The following is an 18,776-nucleotide window of genomic DNA, read 5'->3' as shown; positions in this document are numbered from 1 at the left end:
TTCAGACATGAGAGAAAATTTTTCTTAGATATATCACATCTTTATTATCCACATAAACCCACATTTTCCATTTGCATGTGTATATCTTTATCACAATTTTTTTTTGCAAACATGTCTACTTTTTCATTAAAAAAATATCTAGCTTACATTTTGCAGTCTTGTACCCACCAAACATTAGAGACATTATCAAATACCCTGGTGAAATCAAGATCAGTTAGAGTTATAACATTTCTATTAAGAAGTTAGATTTTAGTAATGTCTCTCCTATCATTCATGATCAGTCATTAATTAAATTCCTATTATTACCCTGTGTATTCTGGATAAAATGTGTATTAGAGTAATGCATACAGTTCTCATTATAGCTAATATGCAAACAAATTATTATGATACAAATGAGAACAGCACTGTAGTTGAGGAGCTTTGAATAAAATTTTATAGAGAGTAGATAGATTAGTTCATACTGGTGTGGTTTGGTAAGACCAGAGCCACAGCAGAGGTGGTATATGAATTAACTTTTAAACTTTCAGTAATAATTTACCTAACTGAGAAGAGATAGGCAAAGGCATTATTAACAAATGGACAATATTTTTTAAATGTTGCAAATTCTGACATTAGTGAAAAATCAAGTATGAATAGATCTCCTGATTAGCAGTATGGAAGAGAAGAAAACTGAAAATAAATTATAAAATACATATGTGAAAAAAAGGCTTTTATTCTATCAATATTATAGTAGAAAAGGTTTCATCAAGCTTGGCTTACATAGTGTTTTATTTGGGAGTGTGATGTTAGCTAAATAACCACAATCTCAAGGCTGTATAGGAATACATAATATTAATAATAGAAGTCTGTACTGTGATATGAGAAAGCAACTTTTGGTGCTGACAAAGTACTCCTTCAGCTGATTTAGAAGATAATTTCCTAGGTTCTGCTGGACACACAGAATTTCTCTCTATACAGCCATTCCTTCAGGTCTTATTTTGTTTGTTTTGTTGTTTTAGTTGACAAAATTTAATAAATGTAATAGGAACTCTGGTACTGGAGATAGAGCTGTTAACAAGATAACACAGTCCTATCCTTGTGGCATTTATAATCTTTAACAACAATTACAAATATGTGAATGCTACTAGTAAACATGGAGTGTTAAGAAGCCTACTAAACCTTACTTCCTTAATTCCTTTCCTTCCATATAACTAATTTATTCCCAAAGTCCAAAAGTCATTACATAATTGTCGAATTCCACTTCCAGCCAATAGAGAATAATAGAAAACTGTCCTACAAAATTTGCCACATTCTTGATTTTGCTAATTGCCTCCCTGAGATGTTAACACTTTTCTCTGAGCTCTGTAATTTCTTTTAATGGCAATTGGATCTAGAGGCTATTTGTTTATTTGATTACTTATTTATTTGCAGAATATTTTACAGATGGTAGCAAGTACTTACTATTATATTATACTTGAAGGCCCATAAGGGCTTGTTGTTTCTTTTTATTTTATGTTAATATTGGTCATTTTGTCTAGGTTTAAAGATTCCCATCAGTTTTTCATTTAATAATTTTCTCAGCCATTGATGATCATTACCTAACTCCATTGTTTTATTAGGGATTATAAAATGGTCATCTCCTATGCTTTTTCTTTATTAGCTGGCATTCTTTTATTAAATATTTTACATTATCAATAATTTGATTTCTTTCAGGTACTATTTTATAGGAAGAAAAAATATTTTATTCCCTCCTTTTATTTACTAATATTCAGAATAAGTTAATCACCTAGCAATCTCCAAGAGTAACGAATGAGGATTACTTTTAATATTGAATTATGGCATAGATTTTAATATTTTTCTGTCTTTCAACAAGCTGCAGTTGTTTTTATTTTTATGCTCAAATTGTACCACCTTTGGGTCAGAGAAAGCACTTTCAAGTTGGTTTCTATCTTCTTTTTTTCCTCAGAAAAAAGGAAATAATTTTCTTTTATCTTCCAGTATATATATAACAGGACTTTTATTTCTAGAATTTTGAACAGGGCTCCATATTTTGGAGTTTTGTTTGTTTGCTGTTTTTCTTCAAGATTTTATTTAAATTCCAGTTAGTTAACATGCACTATAATATTAGTTTCAGGTATAGAATTTAGTGAGTCATCACCTACATACAACACTTGGTGCTAATCACAACTACCCTCCTTAATACCCATCACCCATTTAACACCCCCATGCACCTCCTCTCCTATAAAGATCAGTTTATTCTCTATAGTGAACAGTCTGTTTCTTGGTTTTCCTCTCTCTTTTTATTTCCCCTATGTTTGTTTGTTTTGTTTTGTTTCTTAAATTCCACATATGAGTGAAATCATATGGATTTGTCCTTCTCTGACAGCCTGATTTCACTTAATATAATACTCTCTAGCTCGGGGCGCCTGGGTGGCTCAGTCAGTTAAGCGTCTGCCTTCGGCTCGGGTCATGGTCCCAGGGTCCTGGGATCGAGCCCCGCATCAGGCTCTCTGCTCCGCGGGAAGCCTGCTTCTCCCTCTCCCACTTCCCCTGCTTGTGTTCCCTCTCTCACTGTGTCTCTCTCTGTCAAATAAATAAATAAAATCTTTAAAAAAAAAAAATACTCTCTAGCTCTATCCACATCATTGCAAATGGCAAGGTTTCATTCTTTTTTGAGTTATATTCTATTATATATATATACAACATCTTCTTTATCCAGTCATCAGTCGATGGGCATTTGGGTTCTTTCCATAATTTGACTATTGTTGATAGCACTACTATGAACATTGGGGTGCATATATCCCTTCAAATCAGTATTTGTGTATCCTTTGGGTAAATACCTAGTAGTGCAATTGCTGAATCATAGGGCAGATCTATTTTTAAATTTTGAGGAACCTCCATACTGTTTTCCACAGTGGTTACACCAGTTTGCATTCCCACCAACAGTGTAAGAGGGTTTCCTTTTTTCTGCATCCTCACCAACACCTGTGGTTTCTTGTGTTGTTGATTTTAGTCATTCTGACAGGTGTGAGATGATAGCTCATTGTAGTTTTGATTTGCATTTCCCTGATGATAAGTGATGATGAGCATCTTTTCATGTGTCTCTTGGCCATCTGTATGTCTTTGGAAAAATGTCTATTCATGTCTTCTGCCCATTTTTTTAACTGGATCATTTGCTTTTTGGGTGTTGAGTTTGATAAGTTCTTTGTATATTTTGGACACAAACCCTTTAGCAGATATGTCATTGCAAATATCTTCTCCCATTCCATAGGCTGCCTTTTAGTTTTGTTGATTGTTTCCTTTCCTGTGCAGAAGCTTTTTATCTTGATGAAGTCCCAGTAGTTATTTTTGCTTTTATTATCCTTATATTTTTGTTTTTGTTTCCCTTGCCTCAGGAGACATATCTAATAAGAAGTTGCTATGGCCAATGTCAAAGAGGTTACTGCCTATGTTCTCCTCTAGGATTTTGATGGTTTCCTTTCTCCCATTTAGGTCTTTCATCCATTTTGAATTTATTTTCGTGTTTGGTGTAAGAAAGTGGTCCAGTTTCATTCTTTTTTATGTTGCTGTCCAGTTTTCCCAACACCATTTGTTGAAGAGATTGTCTTTTTTCCGTTCGATATTCTTTTCTGCTTTGTCAAAGATTGACTGTAGAGTTTTGGGTCCATTTCTGGGTTTTTTATTCCATTCCGTTGATCTATGTATCTGGTTTTGTGCCAGTACCATCCTGTTTTGATTACTACAGCTTTGTAAAATAATGTGAAGTCTTGAATTATGATGCCTCCAGCTTTGCTTTTCTTTTTCAAGATTGCTTTGGCTTTTCAGGGTCTTTTGTTGTTCCATACAAATTTTAGGACTATTTGTTCTAGCTCTGTGAAAAATGCTCTGGTATTTTTATAGGGGTTTCATTAAAGGTGGACATTGCTTTGGGGATATGGACATTTTAACAGTATTTGTTCTTCCAATCCAGGAGCATGGAATGTCTTTCCATTTCTTTGTGTTAGCTTCAGCTTCATTCAGCAGTGTTTTATACTGTTCAGAGTGCAGGTCGTTCACCCCTTTGTTTAGGTATTCCTAGGTATCTTATTTTTGGTGCAGTTGTAAATGGGAGTGATTCCTTAATTTCTTTTTCTGCTGCGTCATTATTAGTGTAGAGAAATGCATCTGATTTCTGTAGATTGATTTTGTATCCTGTGACCTTATTGAATGTGTTTATCAGTTCTAGCAATGTTTTGGTGGAGTCTTTTGGGTTTTCTATATGTAGTATCATGTCATCTGTGAATAGTGAAAGTTTTACTTCTTCCTGGCTTTCTTTTATTTCTTTTTGTTGTCTGATTGCTGTGGTTAGGACTTGCAGTACTATGTTGAAGAAAAGTGGTGAGCGAGGACATCCTTGTCTTGTTCCTAACCTTAAAGGAAAGGTTCTCAGTTTATTCCCATTGAGGATGATATTAGCTGTGGGTGTTTCATACATGGCCTTTATGATGTTGAGGTATGTTCCCTCTAAACGTACTTTGTTGATGGTTTTTATCATGAATCGGTATTGTACTTTGTCAGATGCTTTCTCTGTATCTACTGAAATTATTGTATGGTTCTTATCCTTTCTCTTATTGATGTGATGTATCACAGTGATTGATTTGTGAATATTGAACCACCCTCACAACCCAAGAATAAATCCCACTTGATCATGGTGAATGATTTTTTTATTGTAGTGTTGGATTTGGTTTGCTAGTATTTTGTTGAGCATTTTTGCATCTATGTTCATCAGAGATATTGGCCTGTAGTTCCTTTATTTATTTATTTATTTATTTTTGGTGGTGTCTTTATCTGGTTTTGGTATCAGGGTAATACTGGCTCATAGAATGAATTTGGAAGTTTTCCTCCTTCTACTTTTTAGACTAGTTTGAGAATAGTTATTGACTCTTATTTAAACGTTTGGTAGAATTTGCCTGTGAAGCCAACTGACCCTGGACTTTTGTTTGTTGGGAGTTTTTTTGATTACTGATTCAATTTCTTTGCTGATAATTGGTCTGTCAAATTTTCTATTTCTTCCTATTTCAGTTTTGGTAGGTTATAGATTTCTAGGAGTTTATCCGTTTCTTCAAGATTGTCCAATTTGTTGGCATATAGTTTTTCATAATATTCTCTTATAATTGTTTGTATTTCTGTGGTGTTGGTTGTTATTTCTGCTCTCTCATTTGTGATTTTATTTATTTGGGGACTTTCTCCTTTTTTCTTGATAAGTCTGGCTAGAGGTTTATCAATTTTATTGATTTTTTTTCAAAGAACCAGTTCTTGGTTTTATTGATCTGTTCTATTAGTTTTTAGTTTTGTTTTTTTTTAAGATTTTATTTATTTATTTGACAGAGAGAGACACAGCAAGAGAGGGAACGCAAGCAGGGGGAGTGGGAGAGGGAGAAGCAGGCTTCCCGTGGAGCAGGGAGCTCGATGTGGGGCTCGATCCCAGGACTCTGGGACCATGACCTGAGCTGGAAGGCAGCCGCTTAAGGACTGAGCCACCCAGGCGCCCCAGTTTTTAGTTTTTAGTTTTTTTTTTTTAAGTTTCTATACCATTTATTTCTGCTCTAATCTTTTTTCTTCCTTCTGCTGGTTTGGTTTTTTTTTTTTTTTCCTAGCTCCTTTAGGTGTAAGGTGGTTGTTTGAGATTTTTCTTGCTTCTTTAGATAGGCCTGTATTGCTATAAACTTCCCTCCTAGAACCACTTTTGCTGTGTCCCAAAGGTTTTGAACTTTTGTGTTTTCATTTTCATCTGTTTTCATGTACCATTTTATTTCTTCTTTTATTTCTTAGCTGACCTAGTCATTGTTTAGTAGCATGCTGCTTAACCTCCATGTATCTGTGGTCTTTCCAGATTTTTTTCTTGTGGTTGACTTTTAGTTTCATAGTGTTGTGGTCAGAAAAGATGCATGGTATGACTTTGATCTTATTCAATTAGTTGACACTTGTTTTGTGGCCTAATTTGTGATTTATTCAGGAGAATGTTCCATGTGTACTTAAAAATAATGTGTATTCTGTTGTTTTAGGATGAAATGTTCTGAATATATCTGTTAAATCCATCTGGTCTAGTGTGTCATTCAAAGTCATTGTTTCCTTGTCGATTTTCTGTTTAGATGATCTATCCACTGATGTATGTAGGCTGTTAAAGTCCTCTACTATTATTATTATATTTTTATCAATTAGTTCCTTTATGTTTGTTATTAACCATTTTATGTATTTGGGAGCTCCCATGTTGGGTAAATAAATATTTACAATTGTTGCATTGTCTTGATGGATTGCCCCCTATATTATTACATAGTGTCCTTCTTTGTCTATTATTACAGTTTTTGTTTTAAAGTCTATTTGTCTAATATAGGTATTGCTACTCCAGCACTCTTTGGACATTCATTTGCATGATAAATGTTTCTCCATCCCCTCACTTTCAATATCTTTGCAGTCCTTTTTTGTCTCATTGTATAAATAATTTGAAATTATTCCTCTCTGTGTGGTTAAGTCACTATCTATAGGAACCATTTTTAAGAATTTTTGGTTTATCATTCCATTGACTATTTATTTGAATACATGCATACCTTCTTTCCAGATAAAATATTGCAACACATACACCTTCTTCTTTCCCAGATAAAAGTTTGCATAATCTACCCCGTTCTTCCTTATTTATTTGTTTGTTTGTTTTGCCAAATTATATATTCTGGAATTCAACTCATAATAGTCTATATAAATATTACTTGTTCCTTTTTACATCTTTATCATTCAGTGAATGCACAAAAGTTCATTCAAACATTACTGTATGATGATCTCTGGGGTGAAACATTTATTTCCAATAAATGAAATATTTTTTAAAAAGGTATTTCAGTGTAAAGCATCTCTTTTTCCCGCCCCCTACCTGATTAGTTACCATCAACTCATTTTATTAAAACTAAGTTTCCATTTCTCGAACATGTTCCGCTTTACAAGTACCTCTGAGTCTTCCTCCTGTGAATCTCTTCTGATATTTCTATGACATTCTATTGATAGACCATTAGATAAGACTCACCAAACTACATTGTTCTAACTACTTTTCTTCTCTACTTCAGCTAATAGGTTGTGAGAACTGTGAAATTAGAGCTCTTAACTTCATGTTCTCACTACCAACCTGGGTCCATGGTCAAAATTGTTGAATAAATGAATTAAAAACAAAGGTGACAAATCCACTTGAAAAGTCCTTTAAATAATTCCTACTCCTACATTAAAATGCTAAGAAGTAATATCATTGAGACTAACATTTATAAGTTCATGATAGAAGAAATCATTTTCATACTTACAATGGGCTCTTCAATAAAGATATTAAGGCATATTTGTAAATTCTCAAAATTCTCAATATTATATCTGACATTCCCAATAATATATTCATTTCTACTCATGTGAAACAGAAAGCTCTTTTTATTAATTAAGGGGGAACTACATATGAAACACTAGCCAGTAACATGTGTTTGGTTAGCCCAAGGCTTTATCCTCTTGCTGTTATCAGAAAGTGTCAGATCCTTTGCAGTCATGAATTTAAAAAAGGGGGAGTTTGTAAGAACAAATTGAAGGCTATGTCATGGTTCAGATTTGACTCTTAGTTTTAAGGTCAGCACAGCACAATACTTTTCTCAACCTGTATCACTCACCTTCAAACTTTTCTCTTTTACCTACATGGCCCACAGCACAAAGGTGTGATATTTCCCACTTAAAAGGTCCCCCCCCCCAACTTATTTTCTGAAGCTTTTCAGAAATGTTTTAAGTGGGTTTTATGGTCCTCTGTGCTTCACAGGAATGTTTTAAATTAACTTTTTCCCGGGACTCTAAAGTTGAAAAAAAAATACCATTTATAGGATCATATAATTTCATCTCATGCTCATCAAAAACCTAAGTAATGCAAAGGATCACATCTTGCTCTGATTGCATAATCTTGGTAGAATATGTTCTCAATTTAGCATAAACCATTTATTTACTGTATGAAAATCAATTGTCTGGGGCGCCTGGGTGGCTCAGTTGGTTAAGCGACTGCCTTCGGCTCAGGTCATGATCCTGGAGTCCCTGGATCGAGTCCCGCATCCGGCTCTCTGCTCGGCAGGGAGCCTGCTTCTCCCTCTGACCCTCCCCCCTCTCATGTACTCTCTCTCTCTCTCATTCTCTCTCTCTCAAATAAATAAATAAAATCTTTAAAAAAAAAAAAAAATGAAAATCAATTGTCTGATAAGTTTACTTTTATTTTGTCTAAATGAATTATCTCTACCTCTAATTGAGTTAGTCATGTTCCCTGCTTATCAAGCAACATTACTCTTATTTCAAATACACAAATATTTATAAATATTTTGCACATCACTACATCGCACATTAAATGTTCTCAAGGTACCAAAGATTAGCATGCACTTTTTGCAGGCTTGATGTCCTCACTAGAATATAAATACGGCATAGCTTGTGCCTTTATCTACCTTCCACCCTCAATATCACCCACTTACTATCCTCCCTCTGCACTTTCCCCACTAAAATAATTTTTAAATAGATTTTGAAAGTACAGGTTATACGCAAACAATGAATCATGAAACACTACATCAAAAACTAATGATGTAATGTATGGTGATTAACATAACATAATAAAATAAACAATTAAAATTTAAAAAAAAGTACAGGTAAATACACACTCCAGTGTTGTATCACAAATATATAATGAAGTCATGTTGTTTAACAGAGACATATAAATCACATATATCAAATTAATGTTGCATGGGTTTCAATAGAATTGCTTTTATAATCATTACTAAAAAATGGTAATAAAGTAATTAAAAACTATTAGGAGAAACACAGACTACAATTCATGTGAATGGAAATAATAATATTACCAAATTGCTTAGATACCATTCAAAAAATTAATGTTAAAATATAATGCCTTTGGGATGCCTGGGTGGCTCAGTTGGTTAAGCGACTGCCTTCGGCTCAGGTCATGATCCTGGAGTCCCTGGATCGAGTCCCGCATCGGGCTCCCTGCTCGGCAGGGAGTCTACTTCGTCCTCTGACCCTACCCCCTCTCATGTGTTCTCTCTCTCTCATTCTCTCTCTCTCTCAAATAAATAAATAAAATCTTAAAAAAAATTAAAAATATATATATATAATGCCTTTGTTTCTAAAAGAGATGTGAAATTTCAAAATAGTATTTAAAAGCCCTACCACATAAAGAAAATATTAAATAATTTCTCTCAGTTACCAGTTTAACTTTTATAAACGATAGTAGCTATGCAGATTATAAGATATTTAAGACATATTAATGTATATAACTTTCCATGTAGTCAGCAGATAACTTATACTAAGGATATAAGTTAACATTAATATATAAATTAATATAAATATTTGATAGTTACATTAGTATTTATGGATCAATTAATATAAATATTTCATTACAAAACACTAATAATAAAATTTAAACTATTTCAGAATAATTTTCTTTTAAAACCCTATACTTTAAAAATTGCTTTTGCTTTAGTTTGTAGTTATTTTTAATCTCTCTCATCTATAATCTAGACACTCTATAAAATTGACACGCAAGTTTATCTCCTTATGATTCTCTTTACCATATTTCACTTCATTAAAATTTCAGAGACATTACATAACAATTTATAAAGAAAATAAAGTCTCACTGATTTAAAAATATATTCACAAATCATATTACATAGGCAGAATTCCTGAAAAAATATGAAAGCATTTTAATCTTTTAATGTGTTTTTGCCTATGCATTAAGTGAACTTGATTTCTCTATATAAATCCAAAATCTGAGGATACCTGACCACGAGACAAGTAGGTGCATACCGCCCCAAATGTATAAAAGCAGTGTGTCATTCCTAAACTGGAGCTTTTCCTTGGCTTAATTCAAGAAGGACAGCCTTGCCCACCTCTTACTGCAATGTTTTCTTGACCGACCTCCCCTTTGGCCTTCCACTAGGATGGCAGACTTGATTCCATCAGTTACATAACCAGTCAGTATGTGTTATGTATTTGGATTAGCCAGAGTCCTGGTAGAAAATAGATATTATAGTCTAAGTGGGTAATGCAAGCAAAGTTTAATATAGTTAAGAGACCCTTTACAAAGTTGGTTCTGGGGGAAAAAAAAAAAAAAAACATAGTAACCAGTTGGTAGCAAGAGAAAGGAAGCCCTATCTGAGTTGGAAGCTGCAAGGGAAGGGGTGTTTACCAGAATCCCAAGAGTATGGCTGCACAGAGAAGGACACTTGACAGAAGCTGTGACCTTCAACAGAGAAACACAATCAACCCACAACAAACTATCAGGGGGAATAAATACTTCAACCTCACTCTTCTCTCAGACTCTGATCTTCTGTAGACACTTCCCATTGGTTGAACACTACAAGGAACCTGAAGGCAAAGGAGGCTTTATGCAACCCGATCTGGTCACTACCTTTCAGGTAAGAACAAGGAAAGAAAGAATTCTGGAGGGACAAATGAAAGGTAAGTGGCATGATATTCTAATTGATAATTTGAAAAATAGCAACCAATAAAAAAAAAATCACTGGGCTATAAGCCCATTTATTGTAATTTTATAATAGAAATATAACCCTGTCAATCCCCTCTTGTTTATTATTCTTCATATACTTATCACCATTTACCATAAAATATATTTTACTGATTTATTTTCTAATAGTCTTGATGTCCTCATTAGAATACAAATACCATAGGGCATAGATTTTTCTGTTTATTTCCTTGCTATGTTCCCAGAACCCTGAACACTGTTTGGCTTACAGTAGATACTGAAATAGTTTTTGTTTTCTGTTTATTTCCTTGCTATGTTCCTAGAACCCTAGAACACTGTTTGGCTTATAGTAGATACTGAAATAGTTTTTGAATGAATGAATTGGAGAATATAAAGACATTTTAATGTAAAAACTGTAAGTAAAAACTAAAACCTATGAAAGTAAATACATTCATATGATATAAATACTTCACATATAGAAGACTATTTAGGGTTCTTATTCAAGTTTATAAACTGCTTTGGATTTCGAAAGGCATGAAAATAAGGGGTTTCTTTTACATTTGTATTTCTCCAAAAATTAGTTTTGTGCAGAGAAGAAAAGTGGCATGTCTGAAATGTAAGAAGCAATAAACTCAGTTGTAGTAAGGGCCAACTATTACCCTACTCATTTTGCAATAATTAATCTTTCTTTGTCTTCAATTCCAAAAGATAATAGTATATTTTCTAATTCTTTCCCATATAGTCCTAAATGCACAAAATAGTGCATTTATTTTTAAATTAAAGATACCTGGAAGGTAAATCTCTAGATAGGTGTAGGAACTTCACAACAAAGAAGGTATTATAATAAGTACACTAAAGTGAAATGTGTGTCATGGCATCTTCTCACTTGGCTTTCTCTTTTGTTATCAAACTGGTATCTGAATCTGCTTATAAGGAAAGAAAAAGGAACCAAGTTTGAAAGCCTTCTAAGATCTTGGGACTGAGAGTAGTTCTGTCATTTGCCAGCTGTTTGACTTCAAGAGTTGTTATACTGTCCCTAGACTTCAGTTTTACTGACTATATTATGAGATTAATAATATCTATTTCTCTGGGTTGTGCAGATTATAAGAGATAATGTATATAAATCATGCTGGCCTCCCACTACTCTGTTTTGCAAGGCATTTCCTGGGTCCATAAGCTTCTGAGACCCATTCTTTGTTTGGTAATCAAGAGCCAAATTGTACACATCTCTAAGTCCTTAAATAAGTGGCACTAAATTAAAATCAACCAGTAAATTCTTAGTCATTCCACATGCAGTTCGCTATCTTCCCAAGCATTCAGTCAATGTAGTAGGAAATACTTTTATGTTATCTCCAACTGCAACCTCAAAGTTCACACACTGGGAGTCCAGGGTACATGAAGTATAGCAATTTAGAAATACAGCCTTTACCTTTTATCTACCTTTCCCCTATCTTCATGCTCTTTCCTCCCTTCCAACTCTAGAAGGTGATAATAAGGGAAGGAATGTCTTGGTTTACTGTTTATAATTTATTAACATTCTATTGTAACAAATAAGTCTTCCATTGCTTTTCTTTTTTAAGAAATGAAGCGTTAAGTCCATGCAATTAGTCTTCCTCAGAACTCTTGGTTAATCCACCATCTGATCCAAAATACTGTTAGATCATGTTTCTATTTGGTTATGACTTTGGACTAGAGGGAATGATATGTTAGATCGTTTATACATTTGCTGTTTTTATACATTTGCTATTTTTCTTTTCAAAACTGTCTGGTTTATTCACAGTTCCCTGTATGCACTCTTCTCAATTTACATAGAGATAAAATATATGCAGAAAATTATGAACAGATGTGTGCTTAATACAACACTGATTATTTGATAAATATTTATTGAGTGTCTAATATATAAGCCAGAGACTATTCTAGATGCTTGGAATATATCAAAAAACAAGTTGACGGAAATCCCGGCCTATAGGAAAATTATAGTCTAGTAAAAGTTAGACAACTGTTCACCTCAACAGAGAAATCCATATGTATCTTTAACAAAGATCTATACATCCATATAGGTCAAGAGAATAATTGATTTTTAAAAAGCATTCTTTCTGTACTTATTTTAATCCATAATATTATCCACATATGGACCAGCCAGGGAAAGATTAGGTCCTGAAAATCTAAGTAGGGTGGAGATTCCTAATCAAAGTGAAATAATCTGTGACACTGTTTTGTAGAATAGTAGCCAAAATCCATAAAGAAGATTAAGGTAAAAAAAAAAAAGTACAAGCATTTGGGACAAAGTATAGAAGAAGAGCTTTCATCTGAAAATGGGTAACAGAATCAAAAACAATCTAAGAACTAGATCAGAGCAGAAGCATCTCCACAAAATGTGCTAAGCATCGTGGCAATTGCCAAACATGCCATCATATTTTGTTCACTTATAAAATTCAGTGACCTTGAAGGGGGTTGAATAAAGAGAGATAGGTATACATGTACAGAAATTACTAGTGCTCTCACTTCCATCATATCATATTAGTCATACCTGGAGGCAGCAGACCTGGTCCATAGCTAAAAGGTCCCTTAACCCATAAAGCAGAGAGGACAGTGCAGGACCATGAATAATTATGCCTGATTGTTCTTTTTTTTTTTCTGATTATAGGTAAGAAAAATATTTTTCCTATTTTATTCTCTTATATTCACCATTTATTTCATCTTCAATAAACAAGGGTGTCCCATACATCCATTATTTAAATGTGGCCAATCAAATCACAGCTATGTATAACTTATACTCCTACTGGATATCATGAGCTAGAACATCTGAAAGCATACTCCTCATAAACTACAAAGAATCCTTCATCTGTGCTTATTTTCAAATGTTTTCTTACTCTCAGTACATTATAATTTTGAAAATACCCAAACTTTTTTCTTGAAAATAAATGACCAAAAGGAGAGTGCCCATCCACAAAACAATGGAGACACAACTATAATAAATGAATCCTTTTTATTTCACCAAAACCTACCAAGAAGCAAGAAGAACAGAACTGACATTTTTTTATTTTCTTTTTTTTTATTCTTATGTTAATCCCCATACATTACATCATTAATTTTAGATGAAGTGTTCCATGATTCATTGTTTGTGCATAACACCCAGTGCTCCATGCCGAATGTGCCCTCCTCAATACCCACCACCAGGCTAACCCATCCTCCCACCCCCCTCCCCTCTAGAAAGAACTGACATTTTTTTAAACTAAAGAAAATAGAATGTTAAAATTACACCATAAAAAATACCCCTGTTTTTTCCTTTGAGAAACAATAGGGAAACTTCACATGTTATGAATCTGAAGCTAAAAATGAAAGAACATGGCTAACCTTTCTAAAACAATTGTCTCTCCTAAGGGTTTGGTTCTGCCTCTGTGATCATATAATTTTCACATTGTTTTTATGCATTCCCTATGGCTGAATCAACTACAATATCATTGTATATTAAAATTTCAACACAGAAACACACATTTAAATTCTGTGCTTGATATAAAAGTCATGAAGAGACTGGAGGCAAGTTGGAGAAACAACTGAGTTTAATAAAGAGATCAATATAGCTGAGCAGACACATTATAGCCCTATTTTCCAAGACTTCTCACACACACAAAAGGAACCAAAAAAACCCACAAAAAAAAACAAAAAACAAACACAATCCCCAGTTTTCTCAGAATGCTTTTAGTGGGAGAGTAGATCTCCTCATGAAGTAATAAAAACATTATTATTTCTAGTATCCATCCTATTTTTGAAATAATTTTTATCTGGCTCACATATTTTTAGCAGTCCACTAACTCTCAAAAGTAAGGATGCACAATATATAAATTGATACCTAAGAATTCTTATCATTGATTTATGCACTTATGTAAATTTCTAATAGAATAAATGAATTTAGTATGAATGTCATCTGAAAATTATATTTCAGATAATAGGTAGATGAAAAAGTCAGTCTTTCAAGAGTATCTATTTTATCCAAGTCTACATATTCACACATATAAAAAATGTCACCCTTCCCTCAGAAATTATATAAAAAGTTAGTCTTTAAACAGATACTTTATTCATAAATAAACGTCATTCCAAATTGTGACTACCTCTCTTCTTCAACAACCAAGTGTTCACACCACACACACACACACCATAGTGGTTTAAGGTAATTTAAAAATTTATTTTATTTATATACTCTCAAACTTTTCAACTATTCAGTACTGAATCTATACTAGAAAAACAAATGGTATCTTAAAAACGAAAAGAGAACATTTGATACCATGGCCCCCAAGTGCCAACAGCTTATTTTTCATAATCATTAGAAACATTTCTTTCAAAACACAACATCAAAAAGAAACTTGGATAGTTGGAAAATTCAGTGATTAAGAAGATGGTGACTATTTTTTTTTTTTAAAGATTTTATTTATTTATTTGAGAGAGAGAGAGACAGAGAGCATGAGAGGGAGGAGGGTCAGAGGGAGAAGCAGACTCCCCGCCGAGCAGGGAGCCCGATGTGGGACTCGATCCCGGGACTCCAGGATCATGACCTGAGCCGAAGGCAGTCGCTTAACCAACTGAGCCACCCAGGCGCCCGAAGATGGTGACTATTTTAAATGCTTCACTTCCATGCTTACTTATACTTCAAATTAAACATATTTTAAAATAATATTTTAAAAGGAATAAACAGTTTGCCCACTGTTTTTCAAGTCAAAGGATGTAAGTTCCTTTTTAAGGTAGAAAAATATATCCCATCCCTGAAAAATTATTCAGGGTCAAGTCTGAGAAATAGTGATTAAAAAAACAAAATATTGTCATGAATACCTTTCATTAGATTTTCTGAAAAATCACTATTTGTATTTACAAGTGGTTCTTATATTAGTTATTATAAAAACAAAAATGCAAAATAAAAATATTCTCCCAGAACAATTGGATCTCAGGGAATATATCCACAGACCATATTGTGGGAAAACATTGGATTGAAAACCTAAAGCTCATGCTAGGAAATGTCTTTCAATTACAAATCATCTCTTAAGATTTTATTATTGGTAACATTTTTTTGGAGATACAATCAAAATGAGAATTCTAAACTTAGAAATGTCCTAGACCTCTGTTTTCTAGAATATGTCTTCAGACTAATTTAGACTCTCTGATGAAAATAACTGTATTGGGTAGCAAGCCAATCTCATTGTAATAACAAAAAAACACTTAAATATTCATATCTATACTTGCATACGGCCTGTGGCAATTTTGTAATGGTTTATATTTTTCAATAATGCATAATTTAGAGCATGCAAAATATTTCTTGGAACTAGCCAGGTTTTTTTGACTATTTCGAATGATATCTAGTAGTTTCATTCCTATACATAATTTTCACTTGCTTGAATTATCTAGATAATTGAAGTCAAAGGTCATTTTTGGTTTCAATATCCAGACAATTTATGCATAGATTCAACTGCTGTTAATTTATAGCAGAGAAATAAAATGTGTTTTTCAAAACGTGTAACGACATATGAGATTCAATCTGTGGCTGTACACAGATCTTAGTGCACTCCCAATACTAGCTTGTGAACCTTGATAAACATTGATTGGTGGTCTCACTTACTTGCCACATATGCACTACTTTTTGTTATATGGTGGGAAGAAAGAATTTGTTCAATATCACAAGAAAACCATATACACAACCATTATGTACACACAGAAATGTATTTGCTTAGATTCATATCTAAGCCTACCTTAATTGTCTCATTTCTGCTATCTTGTCTCTAAATTACATGCAGATGATCTGTTATATAAAAACCTTCGCATTGTGTTTTTATTAGAAAATACGCTGAAAAGATATTCAACATGGCTTTAAGAACTAGAATACTAATTCTTTTTTACAATGCATTGCTGTCAACAGCAATATCAGAGCAGAGCTACACAGAAAATGATTCAACCTCCACAAGCTGCCAGTGTGAATACTATACACCACATTCATAAATATGAAGACTGAAAGTATCATTATTCAATGTCCCAGAGAAAATGAAAACACGAGATTTTCCAGGATTCATCCTTTATATGGAATAATTTAATTTAATTTTATCATATACATTATTTTCTCTTAGCAAAGACCTGTTTAAACTCTTTTGATTCCATGAAACAATCGAATATTGAATCAGCATGCAAGAAAATATTCAGATACATTCTTTTTTGCCTTTTTGCATTCCCATAAAAGCCTTTATGATATGGCATGCAAAACAGAGAGCTGTAACTTCAGCTCCAATTATCATAATTTGATCATTGTTTCTTAAAAGTCCTAAATAATAATTAAGAATATTTTATAACATAAGTAATTGTTCTGTATGACAAATTGGGTAATAAAATTTTCTGTAAAGAGAGACTACATGTATATGTGTATAATAGGAACAACAGGGCACATAGAAGTCAAAAGGTCATTATTTTTCTAAAAATTGCATATTCTCATGCAAAATCTGATAGTCTTTATTGATGGACAATGTCATAAAGCCATCACTGTGTTTATAGACATTTAACTGAAGACAGCATAAAACGATAAACTAAGAAACATGCATGGTTGACTCCTCCAATTCAAACCATAAATCATACTGATGTTCAGACAAGTCGCCCAGACACAAATTCTGATGATAGATGAACCATTTAACTTTGATTTTTGAAAGCAATGAGCTTGCTAGCAATACCTCACACTGACTAATACCACATATGGTCATATAAGAACTCATCAAAAGTCCATTTTTCCCTTGTGTGGATGCTAAAATTATCTTCTAAATGATCATTATTAAAAGTATGCAGTGTGTAACATCTTTCTAATGTGCATAGCTGGATTCAATGTCTACTTGCTTCAATAAGCAATGATTTTATCACTACTTCTGTCTTAAAAATTCTTAAAATAAAGAGATAAGATAGTGTGTAAAATTAATAAATGAAAAAACATATAAGCAAGTTAATTGAAAAATGTGCAAAGAAAAACATCTTAAATTTCTTAACATACTGCATATTCTTCTGAGGTCACATATACATCAGAGTAAACACAAATCTTGTATCTAATAATTTCATCACATATCACCCTAATAATCAATATGTCATAAGAAAAAGAAAACTTCCTCCTCGTAGTCATTTTCCAATTTTCAAATTTCAAGTAAAGGAAATACAAGCATATGAGATGTCCTTAATGATTTCTGCAATATATATTTTTAAAACAGTTTAACTAATTTAATTTTTATTCAATCTAAATATATTGTTTTCCTTGAATACAAAGAAGAAGCTTTATCTTACTTCTAAAAAGTTAATAACATAACATTATTAAATTTATCTTTTAGAACTATTTAATATATTTTAAACTATGGGTCTCTAAAAAATGTTAGCATGTAGTTTAGGATAAATAAAATGAACTATTTGAGAATGTTTTAATATACAAGTATGTGCTCTTTAAAACTCGCTAGAGTTAAATAAGCATGTAAGAACAGAATAATTTTATGCTTCTGTATTATACAAAACCACAGTGAAGTAGTGAATGAAGAAAATACTTGCACATTCTAAATAAAATGTCAAATTGTTAAATAATCAGAATTAACCTCATTTTAACTGAATTGCACACTTCAATCCACATAGCATATGATTAAAACTCTGTGTAATACAGATGAATACCTCTTCAGTACTAGAAATTTGTTTTTAATCTCCCTGAAATATTAATTTTTTGTCAATAATATCACATGCAACACTTTTTAAAATATTATAACTGTTTCTTGGAGATTGAGATATATAATTAGAACACAATTTTATCTTATGGTTTAGAAAGAAAGGATAATATTTCACCATGTATACCCCTGGCTCCAGCTGGTGGGTCTCTCCAACTAGCCTAAGCCAAATATCTGCTAAGGAGTCAACATTTTAATGCAAGGGCAAAGGATCAGAAATTTCCTCTGGGACTTGTTTAGCTGTGTAGCACAATGTCAGATTTGGGGTCTTGTTAGTAAGCAGTATTAGGAAGATATAGTTTTGGCAAAACTGATAGTCTTTAAAATTCATTAAAATAACCTGTTTTCTACTTCTCCGTTATCTGAATGCCATCTGCCATACTTAAAGGGATTTTTGTTATCAACCTCACAAAAGATTTGAAATTAAGCTAGTAGATTTGAAGCGTTGAAAGTAAGAACTTTGCAAGATTGAGTCCAAGAATGTAACTAATATAATAGCTTGTTTTCAAAGGCAATTGAACATGTCCCAAATCCCCATCAAAACATTTGAAAGTGCAGTG

This window comes from Leptonychotes weddellii, chromosome 4, assembly GCF_054177405.1.
Source record: "Leptonychotes weddellii isolate Sample4059 chromosome 4, ASM5417740v2, whole genome shotgun sequence".
NCBI classification, from domain to species: domain Eukaryota; kingdom Metazoa; phylum Chordata; class Mammalia; order Carnivora; family Phocidae; genus Leptonychotes; species Leptonychotes weddellii.
This window is presented reverse-complemented; position numbering follows the sequence as displayed.